At 43.4% G+C, this 14,840-nt stretch overlaps 1 pseudogene; it reads left to right on the top strand.

Annotated features, from left to right (window-relative positions):
* Nucleotides 1-364: 364 nt before the first annotated feature.
* LOC120853600 lies at nt 365-13,723 on the top strand (annotated as a pseudogene).
* The last annotated feature ends 1,117 nt before the right edge of the window (nt 13,724-14,840 follow it).

Genomic DNA, 14,840 nt, shown 5'->3' with positions numbered 1-14,840 from the left:
TTTTGTTGGAATTTTGCCTAAATCCACTAATCTCTGATTTCACCAACGAAGCACTTTAAGGCAGAGAAGAGGCGTCGGTGGGCGGGGAGATTCGTGTTCTGGATGCAGGACATCCCTGTGCGTCCTGTCCTGGCCCGGGTGAACGATCTGGTGCTTTTAGCTTCAGACGACTTGGGCGCACAGGGCCCACAGACCTGAAGCCCCAGGACGTTCCAAAGGTGGCTCAGTTACGAAACTTAACTTGGCGTCAGATCACGCCTGATCTCGTCGTGTCTCCGAGCGCGCTCCAGTCGGCTTGAGACAAAACTCCAGGAGCCGTCCGCGCTCCCCCATTTAGAGTACGGACCGAGGCTGTGCGTCTGGGATGACAGTGACCCTGACGCTGGAGCCCGCCGGCCGCTGCCTCTGGGACAAGCCTGTGCGCATCGCCGTGCGCAGCCTGGCGCCGAGGCAGCGCTGCGCGCGTCCCTGCGCGAGAAGAAGGGCGCGCTCTTCAGGGCCCACGCGCGCTACTGCGCCAACGCCGCCGGCCTGGCTGGACCTGGAGCGCGCCCTGGCGCTGAGCGGCAGCTTCACGGGGCTCGAGCCCATGGGGCTCTTCTGGGCTATGGAGCCCGAGAAGCCTTTGCTGCGCCTGGTGAAGCGGGACGTGCAGACGCCCTTCGCCGTGGAGCTGGAGGTGCTCGACGGTCGCGAGCCCGAGGCCCAGCCACTCTTGAGCCGGCGGTTCTCGAGCGCGACTTCCTGGCGCCCGGGGTGCGGCGCGAGCCGGTGCGCGGAACGCTCTTCCTGCCGCCAGGTGAGCCGTCGGTATCGCTAACTGTTGATCTGTCCTGCGTGAGAGGAGGGCAATAAGTAGGTAGCTCCCAGCATTCCAAAAGTACGGGGGCCCTGAAACTTTGCAGGAGACAGGACTGGACCTTTCGTTAGCTGTGGAGGTGATTCCGTTGTTCCGGAACAGAGGTCAGGGCAAAGAGATCACAAGGAAAGGGAGAAAAGATAGTTGTGATGAAAAAAAAAAAAATTTTTTTTATACGTAATTCCCAGTTTTTAAAGTTTTCTTTCCAAATCTCTCAATTTTACAACTTTGCTTCTTAACTCCCACCATATATTAAAAGATTTAAGAAAATTAGGGGCCTTTCCTGGTGGCTCAGTGGTAAAGAAGCCACCTGGGGCCACAAGTTCGATCCCTGGTCGGGGAAGATCCCATATGCCTCCAGAGCAGCTGGTTCTGTGTACTACACCTATTGAGCCTGTGTTCCACAAGAGAGGCCTCTACAATGAAGGGCCAGCCTACCACAACTAGACAGCAGACCTCGCTCACCACGGCCAAAGACAAGCCCACACAGCAACAAGGACCCAGCACAGTCCCCACCCCCCACCCCCCCAAAAAAAAAGATTTAAGAGAATTAAATCTTCCTGTTCATTGTTTCCCTTTGGTCACTTATCTTGTTTCTTTCTTTACACTTGACTGGTCCTTCGACTCTCTGCAGATGTGTGTGCAACTTTTTTCTAATGGATCCCACCGCAGAGGTTTGTGGGTGCATGTCCACACTTATTATGGGGAACCCTCCCTTTTTGACCCCTAATAAGAGATCAAATTGCCAACATCCGCTGGATCATCGAAAAAGCAAGAGGAGAGTTCCAGAAAAACATCTATTTCTGCTTTATTGACTATGCCAAAGCCTTTGACTGTGTGGATCACAAGAAACTGTGGAAAATTCTTCAAGAGATGGGAATACCAGACCACCTGACCTGCCTCTTGAGAAACCTATATGCAGGTCAGGAAGCAACAGTTAGAACTGGACATGGAACAACAGACTGGTTCCAAATAGGAAAAGGAGTATGTCAAGGCTGTATATTGTCACCCTGCTTATTTCACTTATATGCAGAGTATATCATGAGAAACGCTGGGCTGGAAGAAGCACAAGCTGGAATCAAGAATGCTGGGAGAAACATCAATAACCTCAGATATGTAGATGACACCACCCTTATGGCAGAAAGTGAAGAGGAACTAAAAAGCCTCTTGATGAAAGTGAAAGAGGAGAATGACAAAGTTGGCTTAAAGCTCAACATTCAGAAAAAGAAGATTATGGCATCTGGTCCCATCACTTCATGGGAAATAGATGGGGAAACAGTGGAAACAGTGTCAGACTTTATTTTGGGGGGCTCCAAAATCACTGCAGATGGTGATTGTAGCCATGAAATTAAAAGATGCTTACTCCTTGGAAGGAAAGTTACAACCAACCAAGACAGCACATTCAAAAACAGAGACATTACTTTGCCAACAAAAATCTGTCTAGTCAAGGCTATGGTTTTTCTAGTGGTCATGTATGTATGTGAGAGTTGGACTGTGAAGAAAGCTGAGAGCCAAAGAAATGATGCTTTTGAACTGTGGTGTTGAAGAAGACTCTTGAGAGTCCCTTAGACTGCAAGGAGATCCAACCAATCCATCCTAAAGGAGATCAGTCCTGGATGTTCATTGGAAGGACTGATGCTAAAGCTGAAACTCCAATACTTTGGCCACCTCATGTGAAGAGTTGACTCACTGGAAAAAGACCCTGATGCTGGGAGGGATTGGGGGCAGGAGGAGAAGGGGATGACAGAGGATGAGATGGCTGGATGGCATCACCGACTCGATGGACGTGAGTTTGAGTAAACTCCGGGAGCTGGTGATGGACAGGGAGGCCTGGCGTGCTGCGATTCATGGGGTCACAAAGAGTCGGACACGAGTGAGTGACTGAACTGAACTGAACTGAAGCCTTCCTGTGCATGTACAGACAGGGAAGTCTTCCTTGACCTCAAGTGTAGGCATTTTATCTCTTTGCTTTGGTAGAGCTCAGATTTGCCACTTGCTTTGTCTGTGGAGTGTCTGGTGAGAACAAAGCTCGAATGTTACTCCACTTGACAAACACCAGGTGTCAAGTCCAGAGACCCTCTGTCTCCTACCTCAGAGCTACACACTACATTTCACACCCTCATAATTTAGAAGTCTAACATTACCAGTGTTTGACCAGTATGAGGAAGAAAAGGAACTTCCATATACTGGTAAGAGAAATACAGTTATTCATCTACTCTGGAAAAAATTGCTTTTACTTAGTAAGTTGACTATGTCATTCTACTCCTGGTACACCAGCAGGGATTTATGTTTCTAAGAGCAAATTCAACAGAAACAGCCCAAATGTCCATCAATAATAAAACTGATGCATAAATTGAGATATATTTACAGCACAAAAGTGACTGAACTAGAGTCACAGGAACCAACAGGATGAACCTCAAAAACAGTGTTGAATGAAACATCAAGTTTCCAAAGAACACATTCAGTAGCATTACATTCAGATAACATTTTTTAAAAGGGCAAACCAAACAAAATGCCATTTAAAATGTGCTTCCAAGTGGTAAGACTGTAAAAAAATCAACAGACTGATCAATTTAGAATAGTGGAAAGTGAGGGAAGAGAAACAGGAACTCACAGCGCTTTGATGGTTAGACCTGAATTATTTCTTAAAGTTCTGGGTATAAACTACTTGCTTTATAATTATTCCTTAAAAATTGCACATTATATACAAACTTTTATGTAAATAATGAAAATGTGAAATAACTAGAAGCATACACAGTAGGTAGCGTTTTGAGTCTAGCATAACACACTTGAGATTCATTTGTGTTGCTCCATGCATTTGCTAGTTCCTTCTTGTCTCTTACAAGTTTCCATTATATGGATGTGCCACAGTTTGTTAATTCATTAGCCAGGTGGAGTTTTGTGTTTGAGTTTGAGTTTTGAGTCTTTGGAGATTATGAATAAAGTCACTGCAAACACTTGAATCCATGTTTCTGTGTAGAACACAAGCTTTCATTTTTTGGGGTAAATACCTGGAAGTGAGATTACTGGGTCATAACCTAAGTGTATGTTTAAATTTATAAGAACTTGGTCAGCTGTTTTCCAGGGTGATTGTTTCATTTTGCATCCTCACTGTTGCTCTTAAAAATAAAAATTAGTTACTTGACTAGCAAAAACTGGGTTAACTTGGGAATAACAGAGAACTGTAATTTGGAAGCATGCTATGGCAAAAACTGTAGGCAAGTCCAACAGATGGAGAAGGCAGTGGCACCCCACTCCAGTACTCTTGCCTGGAAAATCCCATGGGCGGAGGAGCCTGGTAGGCTACAGTCCATGGGGTCGCTAAGAGTCGGACACGACTGAGCGACTTCACTTTCACTTTTCACTTTCATGCATTGGAGAAGGAAATGGCAACCCACTCCTGTGTTCTTGCCTGAAGAATCCCAGGGATGGGGGAGCCTGGTGGGTTGCCGTCTCTGGGGTCGAACAGAGTTGGACACGACTGAAGTGACTTAGCAAGTCCAACAGAACAAGGAGAGGAATGTTATTTTATAGAGAAAAGGAAGTCGGGAGCTGTTGTTTTGAACAAAAATCTATCAAAGAATAGAGTTTGGGGTGTCGACAATTTTTCATTGCTAAATTGCTGGAGTAGTCAATTTCTTGGAGGGGAGGCAATATATATCTTTTTCTGTTGGGGCCTGTAATTGATGATTCTTTCCTGTTGATCCTTCTGTTGTGATCTATAAGGGACAATTATTCCTACAATTGATGTGGAGTGGTACTGCATGGCAGTTCTCCAGTTCTGTCCTCCTGACTCCATTTTGGTGAGGTTTCCCTTTATTAATTTTCACATTTCCCCCTTTTAATTAAGATTTTTCTCCAGGAACACCACCGATCAAGAGTCAGTGGTCTTTTGTCCTTCAACATCTGGAAGAACCTTTCCTAGCTATCATGTCCCTTGTTAGAGAGAAACTGCACAGATTAGAAACTTACTGAGGTCACATTTGAGTAACAAGGAGGGGTAGGAGGGAGAACTTTCCAGCACTTTGCATCTATAGTCCATATTTATCACGACCCTAAGCAATAGGGTACACCATTTGGGGTACATTGTTTTTAAAAAGGTCTAGTGGGCAACAAGTACAGAATCAAAAATAACAGGACAATTCCAAACTGTAGCCTGAAGGTAGCCAACTGAACAAATACTTGTCTTTGTTCAGTCGCTAAGTCATGTCTGACTCTTTTGCAACCCCATGAACTGTAGTCTGCTAGGCTCCTCTGTTTATGGGATTTCTCAGGCAAGAATACTGGAGTCGGTTGCCATTTCCTTCTCCAGGGGAATCTTCCCAACCCAGAGATCACATCCGGGTCTCCTGCATTGATTCACAAGTGGGTTCTTTACCAATGAGCAGCTAGGGAAGCCCCAGGCACTTATTCTGATTTCAAGGGGTAAAGTTCTCCCTATGGAAGTGAACCTAGAATCATGAATGTCTCCTGGAAGTCCCCATTTAAAACAGCCAGGAGAGCAAAATAGAATAGTGAATACAATAAGAGCACACAACATCTAAAAGAATTAACCCAGTGCATTTGGGAAGACATAGTGCAGGTATAGGAGAAGGCAATGGCACCTCACTCCAGTACTCTTGCCTGGAAAATCCCATGGGCGGAGGAGCCTGGTAGGCTACAGTCCATGGGGTCGCTAAGAGTCGGACACGACTGAAGCGACTTAGCAGCAGCAGCAGTGCAGGTATAAACACAAAGCAATAGCTAATGAACCCTTCATGAAGACAGCAAAACTTCAAAGATATTTTAAAAACAGTAGTGTAATCTCAAAAGAACTCTTTGGAAACAAATATCAGTAAGTAACATGGTATGTAAGGTTGCAAGTTCAGTTATCCTGAATTTGGATAAGAATCCAGTCAGTTATCAGTCCGAATTTAAAAAAGACATGTGAATCTTGAACTTTTTAACAGTCTTGTCCCTGACATTTTGGCAAAGATGTCTGGTCACTGTTACCTGCCTCGGTTCTGGGGAGTCTTTGCTCTCAGGGCATCCTCTGGTGCAAGGTTCAGTAAGGGTTTGGTGCTCTTTTGAGACGTGTCATGTGAAATGAAGAGCCTATTCCCTGGAGTTTGGCAGCACAAGGGTTGGTTAGCAGTACCTGAAAGTGGTCTTTCTAGTGAGATTAAATGAGACTTTTTGCAGGTATCTTTTCCAGTAAATGAAATCTCTAAGGTATAAGATATGATGCTTAAGGTCTTCATCTCCTGGGAGGGTTCTGTGACAAGACTGCTCTATCAAAGCATGTTTATTTTTAACGGAAGCAACTAGGCCTTTACACTATGATGTATACTCTTTTCATCACCTGTGAATCAAAAGATGCAGGGGTCAGGTATATTGGATGTCTTGTGACTTTCTCAAAGGGTGAGAGTTTTTGAGTTCCAAAGGGGGTGGAACTGAGATTTAGAAGGACCAACAGCAATGCCTTTGGCCAGGGTATCTGGAGAATTTTACAAATTTTACCAAATGAGTCTTAAAGTGCCCTTAGTTGTTTGACTTACCCTGAGGATTGAGAATAAGCACAGTGAAAGTGTTGTGAAACCAGAAGTACTTGACCAGTTAAACAGGTTCCCTGATCTCTAGGCAGTTCAAGAGGGTTTCCTCAGGAAGGGATAATATTTTACTAACAGAATTTTAGTAATTTTCTGACAAAGGTCCATCTAGTCAAAGCTATGGTTTTTCCAGTAGTCATGTATGGATGTGAGAGTTGGACCATAAAGAAAGCTGAGCACCGAAGAATTGATGCCTTTGAACCGTGGTGTTGGAGAAGAGTCTTGAGAGTCCCTTGGACTGCAAGGAAATCAAACCAGTCAATTCTAAATGAAGCCAGTCCAGGATATTCATTAGAAGGACTGATGCTAAAGCTGAAACTCCAATACTTTGGCCACCTGATGGGAAGAACTGACTCATTAGAAAAGACCCTGATGCTGGGAAAGATTGAAGGCAGGAGGAGAAGGGACAACAGAGGATGAGATGGTTGGATGGCATCACCGACTCGATGGACATGAGTTTGAGCAAGCTCTGGGAGTTGGTGATGGGTAGGGAAGCCTGGCGTGCTGCAGCCCATGGGGTCACAAACAGTCGGACATGACTGAGCAACTGAACTGAACAGAACTTTAGCTATAGAAGATGTAGTGACCTGTCTACAGGGGAAAGTTTCACTCCAGTGAGAAAAATACAGACCATGACTAAAACATATTTAGTTTTTTGAGACAGAGGAAGCTAAATGAAATCCATTTGCAAAACTCCCATGTTCCATCAGACAATTCAGTGGCCAGGAATTGCACAAACAGGTTTTCCTGGATTCTAGCTTGAGCAGGTTGGACAAGTGAGGTACAGGCACTTTTTATGACCTTATATTTCCCCACCGATATTTGCTTATGAATGCTATCATTTTGTCAGTAGACTAATGGTTTAATGTGTGCACAGAGGTAAGTAGTGGGAGTTTTTTAATTTCTGGTAAGACCAGATTGTTGGCTTTTTTTAAAGTAAAGTAGGTAGGGACTGGGCCATAAGAGAAGTATCTGGAATCCAGTTTTGACAGAATCAAAAGGAATTTTGACCTAGAACCAAAAGGAATCTGTTTTCCATAATCAGGTACCCTAAATATCCAACTTGCATTAGAGGAACCTGCAGTTTTTTGAGACTTTCTGTCCTTTGAAGGCTGAAAGTTTCAAAAGGTGGATGCTCTCTTGCCATGAAGAGTTTTACAGAGAGCAGAGAAGCAAATCATTCATGTACTGTGACAAAGTAAAGCCTAGAGAAAAGTTTATATCACCCAAATCAGCTTTTAAGACTTGTAAAAAGTAAGAGGAACTGTCTGTGAAAGCCTGGGACATTGCTGTCCAGGTGAATTACCTTTTTTCCTACGTGAAAGCAAACATGTATTTACTCACCTCATCAATTAAAATACTCACGAATGCACTGCATAAATCAGTTATGGTGAAGAAGTTGTTTTCATTGGGACTAGATATCAGTAGTGTTTGGGGCTTAGGAACAACAAGGCGACAAAGGATAACCATGTTTTTTTACTCATAACTCTTGGACAAACTTCTCACCCCATGTATTGGGTTTTCTCATAGCCTAAATGGGCTTCTCAGGTGGCACAGTGGTAAAGAACCTACCTGCCAATGCAGGAGACCTGAGTTCAATCCCTGGGTCGGGAAGATCCCCTGGAGAAGGAGATGGCAACCCACTCCAGTATTCTTGCCTGGGAAATCCCAGGGACAGAGGAGCCTGGCAGGCTGCAGTCCATGAGGTTGCAAAGAGTCAGAAGCAACTGAGCACACACAGTCTAAATAGCAGTGTTCCAGGGAGTAGTCCAGGGGATAGTGAGGCCCTGAGAATTTTAATCCTCTATTATAGGTTTGATGCCTTGCAGGAATTCTTTATTTCTAGGATACTGATTGATTTAGGGAGAAGTTTGAATGTTGTTTGAATTCAACATTCAACATCTGTTTGAATGTTGATAGAAGTTGCATTGTGGATTCCTCTAATATCAGCTGAAGATTTTGCCTGTAAAGAGGATGATGGTAGCTATCAAATAGAGATAATTATCAGTGTCCTCTAGATTCAGCTACAGTGCCATCAAAAATGGAGCTAATGAAATATGTCAAAGTGAAAATATTAGTTGCTCAGTCATGTCCAACTCTTTGTGACTTCATGGACTATAGTTCACCAGGCTCCTCTGTTCATGGAATTCTTCAGGCAAGAATACTGGAGTAGGTTGCCATTCCCTTCTCTAGGGGATCTTCCCGACCCAGGGGTCAAATCCTCATTGCAGGCAGATTCTTTACCATCAGACCCACCAGGAAAACCATCAGAAATTGAATCAATAAAAGATCTCAAAGGATCACTTAATTCACTTGGTTGGCTATTGATTGCTACTGTCAGATTCCAGAATTATCTCTGTTTGGGGAGAGAGAAATTCCAGCATGATATTTTTCTAAGTCTCAGACCAATAAATGAATAGGGGCAGAGGAACTCAGGAGAAAAGGGTGTATTCTGTCAAGGAAACAAACGGAAATAGGTTCAGAGACAAGAACTTCTTGAGATTCATTGGAGATTCCAACTAATTGAACTATTTTAGAACTCCAAAGCAGGGGCTGCTTTACAGAAGTGGTGTTGAGTACTAGGAGTGTAGCTCTGGTGTCATTAAGGATAGAAAGAGCTTCATCCTTAATCTGGAGAAATGTTTCCGCAGGTGGATCAAGACAGAGGATTGGAAGAGCCCCTGTAGTTCCTTGAAGCCCCATCATTCGAAATTAGGACACTGGAAAGGCTGGCTAGAAGGCTGAAGGCACCTTGAGTGCTAAAATTCTTCAGTGTCCTGTGTCTTCCCAATAATAGGAGCAACTAGAAGGTTTGGGGCTCTTGTTAGGGACCTTCATTTGCCAGAGTTGAAAATTAAGAAATCTAGTTGTCTTTCTTATCAGTTGACTCATCTACTTTGCAAGTGAACTGATGTGCCAAATTAAATCTGGAGTGGACACAGTTTCTCATTCCACCCTGCTTATTTCAAATAAGCAGTAACATCCTGGCTCAGCACATAAATAAACAGAGTTAAAGGTTACCTGAGTGGATTCACCATCTGAGGGAAAACAGGATCTTCCTTTGCAAACAAATGAAAACTTGTTTGCTTTGCAAACATTCCGAGAACAATTCTAACCGTTATGAACAGGTTCATCAGATTTTTGTGTGCAAGTCTGAATTTTGTTTCAATCAGTAGTTTTAGGAAAAGCTACTGTAACTGCTCAGTAGAGGTTTCCAGAAAATACTGTAGCATTTGGCCAAAAGTTAGGGGTTTTTCTAAATTCTGTTTGGGCTGTTCCCATCAGACAACCTTAATCACATATTTAGGTTGACCCTCACCAACAAGCAGGTGGACTAACTGATAAAAATCTAAACAACCAGGTTGGGAAGTTTGAATGAACTGTGTTAGACTCTTCAGCAAACCTGTAAGGGTTCTCAGTTACTTTAGGAAACTCTTCAACTATGACTCCCAATTCAGCCTTAGTCTAGGGAACATAAGAAATAGAGGGTTTATCTGGGTGCTCGGAAGACATAATTTTAGAGAGGCAGGTTCTGATAGGTTCAGAGGAGGAGGGAGTGGAGAGAAGTGCCAAGAGAAAGAGAAATTCAGTGAGAGCATTGGACTGGGGAAACTGAGCATATAGAGGAGACGGAGGCAGTGCAGCAAGGGACGCGGCGGTGGCACTGGAGGGGGTGCCCGAGCACAGGAAGTGGCTGAAGGGAGAGGGAAAGAGGGGCCTCAGAAGCCTTTTGACGCCTTCAGTTGTTCGTTTACCTCAGTTAATTTCGAAATTGTAATTTGCAGGGAAGTAATTCTAGATTGCCAGTAATGACTGGAAGCCTCAGAATGCCAATTAAACAGACGTCTAATTCAGTTTTAAGAAAAGTAAATTTGGGGAGCTCAAATGTTCCTCATAATGTTGATTGGTATTCTCAAATATTTTTCAGTCCATTTAATTAGAAATGGACATGAGGAGGGACCAAAGTTTTTAAACGTAAAATCAGCCGGGGTCCCAGAAAGGAGGGGGGCATTGTCAAAGCATTTTGATGACAAGGATCCCATTAAAGATTTTTCTCTAGAGCAAAAAGAAAAATTCCTAAACAGCAGAGTTTCAACAGGCACAGCCCAGTACCTAAAGAAATCAGACCAAAGACCAAAGGAATACTCTCAGAAAGGACAAAGCCTTTAAATAGATCACAAATAAAGATTGGCGAACTCAAAATGCAGACAGTGGAGCTTGAAATCCAGGACAGACTTACCCTCAAACTCCAGGCTTAGCTAGAAAGCAGTGAGCGCATGTCTGTGGGGATGAGCACCTGTGTCCTCACCAACCTGGGAGTTTGGGGGAGACCTCTTAGGATTCCACTTCTGAGCACCAAGTAATGTTGCCCTTAAAACAATTGTTTCACCAGCAAAAAATGGGTTAATTCTAGAACAAAAACCATAGGCAAGTTCAACAAATCAAAGAAAGGAATGTTACTTTATAGAGAAAAAGGAGGAAGGTGGGCGGGGTTGCTTCCAGTAGAAGTCTATTGGAGGTAAGTGACAGTTGAGGGCAATGATGGTTTCTCATTGGCTGAATTCCTGGGGTAGTCAATTTCTTGGAAGGGATGCAATGTACATCCTTTTTGTTGTTGTTGTTGGGGCCTGTGATTGATGATTCTTTCCTGTTGATTCTTCTGTTGTGATTTGTAATTGAAAATTCTTCCTATAATTGATGTGGAGTGGTACTCATAAAAGTAGCACATGTTCTTTGCAAAAATCTGTGGGGCTTTGAGGCCCTGGGTGTAGAGGCGAATGTGGGTTTAAACTATGCCACAGTCCAGAGTTGAAGACCAGAGTTGTTTAGCATTTCTGATCATCAACAGAAAACTGTAATATCACCAAAGAGGCAAAAATGGCTTTTGACACCACAGCAAAGAGTTTCTAGTTTAACTCTATGTTTTTTCTTCCCAGGAACCCGGGCCCTTTCCTGGGATTGTGGACATTTCTGCAGCTGGAGGTGGCCTTCTGGAATATTGAGCTAGTCTGCTGGCTGGGAAGGGTTTTGCTGTGATGGCGCTGGCTTATTGTAACTATGAAGACCTCCCCAAGGGCCTGGAGAACCTCCACCTGGAGTACTTTGAAGAAGCTGTGAACTACCTGCTTAATCACCCTCAGGTTGGAACTTCTCTAGTTTCATGTTCTACATATTAGTTCTCCTTCTGAAATGCTCTTGGTTTTCATAGAACTTGACAAATTCAAGACAGCCACTATCTGCCCCCAGCACACACTTAGTCACTTCTCCCAGACAGTTTCCATGCAATTAGATGTTATTGTTAGATTTCCTGCTGGTAAAAGTGTCCTAGTTGAAATTACAGAATTTTAAACTCCAATATTTTATCATATTTCATTAAGAGCTCAACACATTGAGAACCCTCGGTTTGACCCAGGAAGTAAGAGGGGAAGGGGAAGTGATCACTCTCTCTAGAAGGCTGTCTCCAGTTTAAATGTTTGTGTTTTACAATCCTCTCCTCCATGTGACCATCTGAGAGCCGAGTACTCACTTTTAACAAATCTCCTAGTGGTAAAGGACCTGGGTAGTAGGAAATGTTTCAGGGGTCAGTACATCAGAGGATTAGAACATATAGCTTGCTCAGGATATTAGAGGATTAACAGGATTGTTTATTTTATAATTCAATCAGAGCTTAAAGTAGCTGAAAACCTTGGAGCTCCTAGAGAAGGTGATGGGGTGTAGTGGAACCAGTATAATAGTATATTTGATAGAGAAAAGTTAAATTTGAGGTTTGATTTTGCCAGTTTCTAGCTCCTTGACCTTGAGGCTTCTATATCATACTCTCAAAAATTGGAATCACTGTAATATCCCATTCCTAGTACCTTTATAAGGAATAAATAGTTGAAATCAGTCAAGAGTGCTATTGTAGAAACCATGATCCAAAAAAATAGCTGTTGATAGGTCAATCAAAAGGCCATTTACAGCAGAAGAATTTGGTAATTGACAAGAACAATCTTTCTGGAAGAGGGCAAACTCAAACTACACTGGAGGGGACTCAGCAGAGAATTAAGACAAGAAAGTGAATAACTACAGACAAAATTTCCCACAAGTTTTGCTGTGAAAAGGAGTACAAACTAGGGCAGAGTGGATTTGAGGTCAAGGGCTTGTTATTAAGGGTTTCCCAGGTGGTGCTTTTGGTAAAGAACCTGCCTGCCAATGCAGGAGATATGAGACAGGGGCTCAGTTCCTGGGTCAGGAAGATCCCTTGGAGGAGGACATGGCAACCCACTCCAGTATTCTTGCCTGGAGAGTTCCATGGACAGAGGGAGAGGAAAAGACCACTGGAGGTTTGGTGGTCAAGGAACTTCAAGGCCAGAGTATTTCGTTGTCATCCACTTGGTTGTTGAAGACACCAGGAATGGTGATGGAGAAATTGTGGAAAGCAAGGTACAACAAAAGGTTAGGTCAATATCCCAAGGCTGCAAACCTTGATAACTGGGAGAGCCCAGATTCAGGCTCAGTTCCCCGACTCTCAAGTCCAGGCACTACTGGCCACACTGCACTGTTCATGGACTCATTCTCCTTTTCCCTTTGACCTTTTCTCAGGTGAAGGGTCCAGGAGTTGGGCTGCTTGGGATTTCAAAAGGAGGCGAGCTCTGTCTCTCCATGGCTTCCTTCCTGAAGGGCATCTCTGCGGCCGTCATAATCAATGGCTCTGTGGCCCGTGTCGGTGGAAACTTACACTACAAAGGTGAGATTCTGCCGCCTGTGGGTTTCAACCAAAATCGAATCAAGATGACCAAAGATGGCTTTGCAGACATTGTGGAAGTCCTGAACAGCCCTTTGGAAGGGCCTGACCGAAGAGCTTCATTCCTGTGGAAAGGGCTGAGTGCCCCTTCCTGTTTCTTGTGGGTCAGGATGACCACAACTGGAAGAGTGAATTCTATGCTAACGAGGCCTCTAAACGCTTGCAGGCCCACGGGAAGGCAAAACCCCAGGTCATCTGTTACCCAGGGACGGGGCACTACATTGAGCCTCCTTACTTCCCCCTGTGCCCGGCTTCCCTGCACACCTTGGTGGGCACTCCTGTCATCTGGGGAGGGGAGCCCAGGGCTCATGCCAGGGCCCAGGTAGATGCTTGGCAGCAGCTCCAGACTTTCTTCCATAAACACCTGAGTGGGGAAAAGGGGACAATTCCAGCAAAGCGGTGATCAAGGGACGGACAGAACAATTAGGAACAGCTGCCACAGTTAGTGTATACCAGTGTAGGTTTCTTCTGTTCAATAATTACGTAGAGTTTTTCCTCAAAAAAACAATTGACAAGGCTTTAACTCTGAAAGGAAAAGGTGTAATACCCAGTTAATAGTACCTAGTACACAACTAGTGCTCCATAATTATTTGAATTATTATTATAATTTATTTTGTTTTTAATTAATAAATGATTACCTATTATGGAAAAAAGAATACAAAATATCAAAAATGTTATCAGATTTGAGTTTCTAATTTAAGAATGGAAGTGAACATCATAGCTGTAAAGTAGTATACTAGTTAGATAACTACTTAGATGAAAACTACTAAAAATTTTCAAAGCAAATGTTTTTAGTTCTTGAATCTTCTTGAATGAGGAAGAAGTCTCCTAGTGCAAATGTATTTTAATTACTTTTTTCATTTTCACATATGGACTTTGTGATTTAGTTGTTTTGAATCCTGGTATAACAACATTTAGATGAATTTCATAGTGACTTTAATATTGATTAGCATCCAAATGAATGACTTAGTTTTGTATTACTTGATATAAATACACATTAAACTTACTAAACTTTTCTAAAGCTGAATGTGTTTAAAAGGAAAGATACTTTATGATCATGGTGTTTTGGTTTCTCAACTTTCTTTTTCAATAAGGCATCTTCTGACAGATGTCTTCTCTTGAAACTCAAAAACAGTGCTCCTTTGGCTTAGTCAGATTTTTCTCCTGTCCCACTGTGAGCCAGGTGTCATCTCCATTTTACAGATGAAGAAACCAAGACTCAGAAAAGTTTTTGCATGGTACCTGTAGAGCTGGGGCTCAATCTCCCCACATCCAGTTTCTTCTCTCTTTGTTAAGCTCATCCATGCTCTCTGCAGGGTAACAGCCCCAGCCACAGGGAAAGGAAGTGGCCCTTCTTTCTTCTACCTAAGTTTTCAGTGGATTTCCTGGACTTGCAGTGTGAGGGTAGGGGTGGTTTCAGGGCACTAATGTTAAAAGTATAGTTCTGGAACCATGTTTAAATCCTGGCCTTTACCTAGTAGTATGGTTTTGCAGGAGCTGACAGGCACCTTAAAATGGCTACATGCCTTCCCTTGATTATTAACAATGTGTGTGTTATCTGCCCTCCTCCCTTCCTCTTTCCATATTTCTCTTTCCGCCACTTTCTGTA

The sequence above is a fragment of the Oryx dammah genome, unplaced genomic scaffold (genome assembly GCF_014754425.2).
Source record: "Oryx dammah isolate SB20612 unplaced genomic scaffold, SCBI_Odam_1.1 HiC_scaffold_26, whole genome shotgun sequence".
Classification (NCBI taxonomy): domain Eukaryota; kingdom Metazoa; phylum Chordata; class Mammalia; order Artiodactyla; family Bovidae; genus Oryx; species Oryx dammah.
The sequence above is the reverse complement of the archived record's forward strand: the minus strand, read 5'-3'. Positions and strand labels throughout refer to the sequence as shown.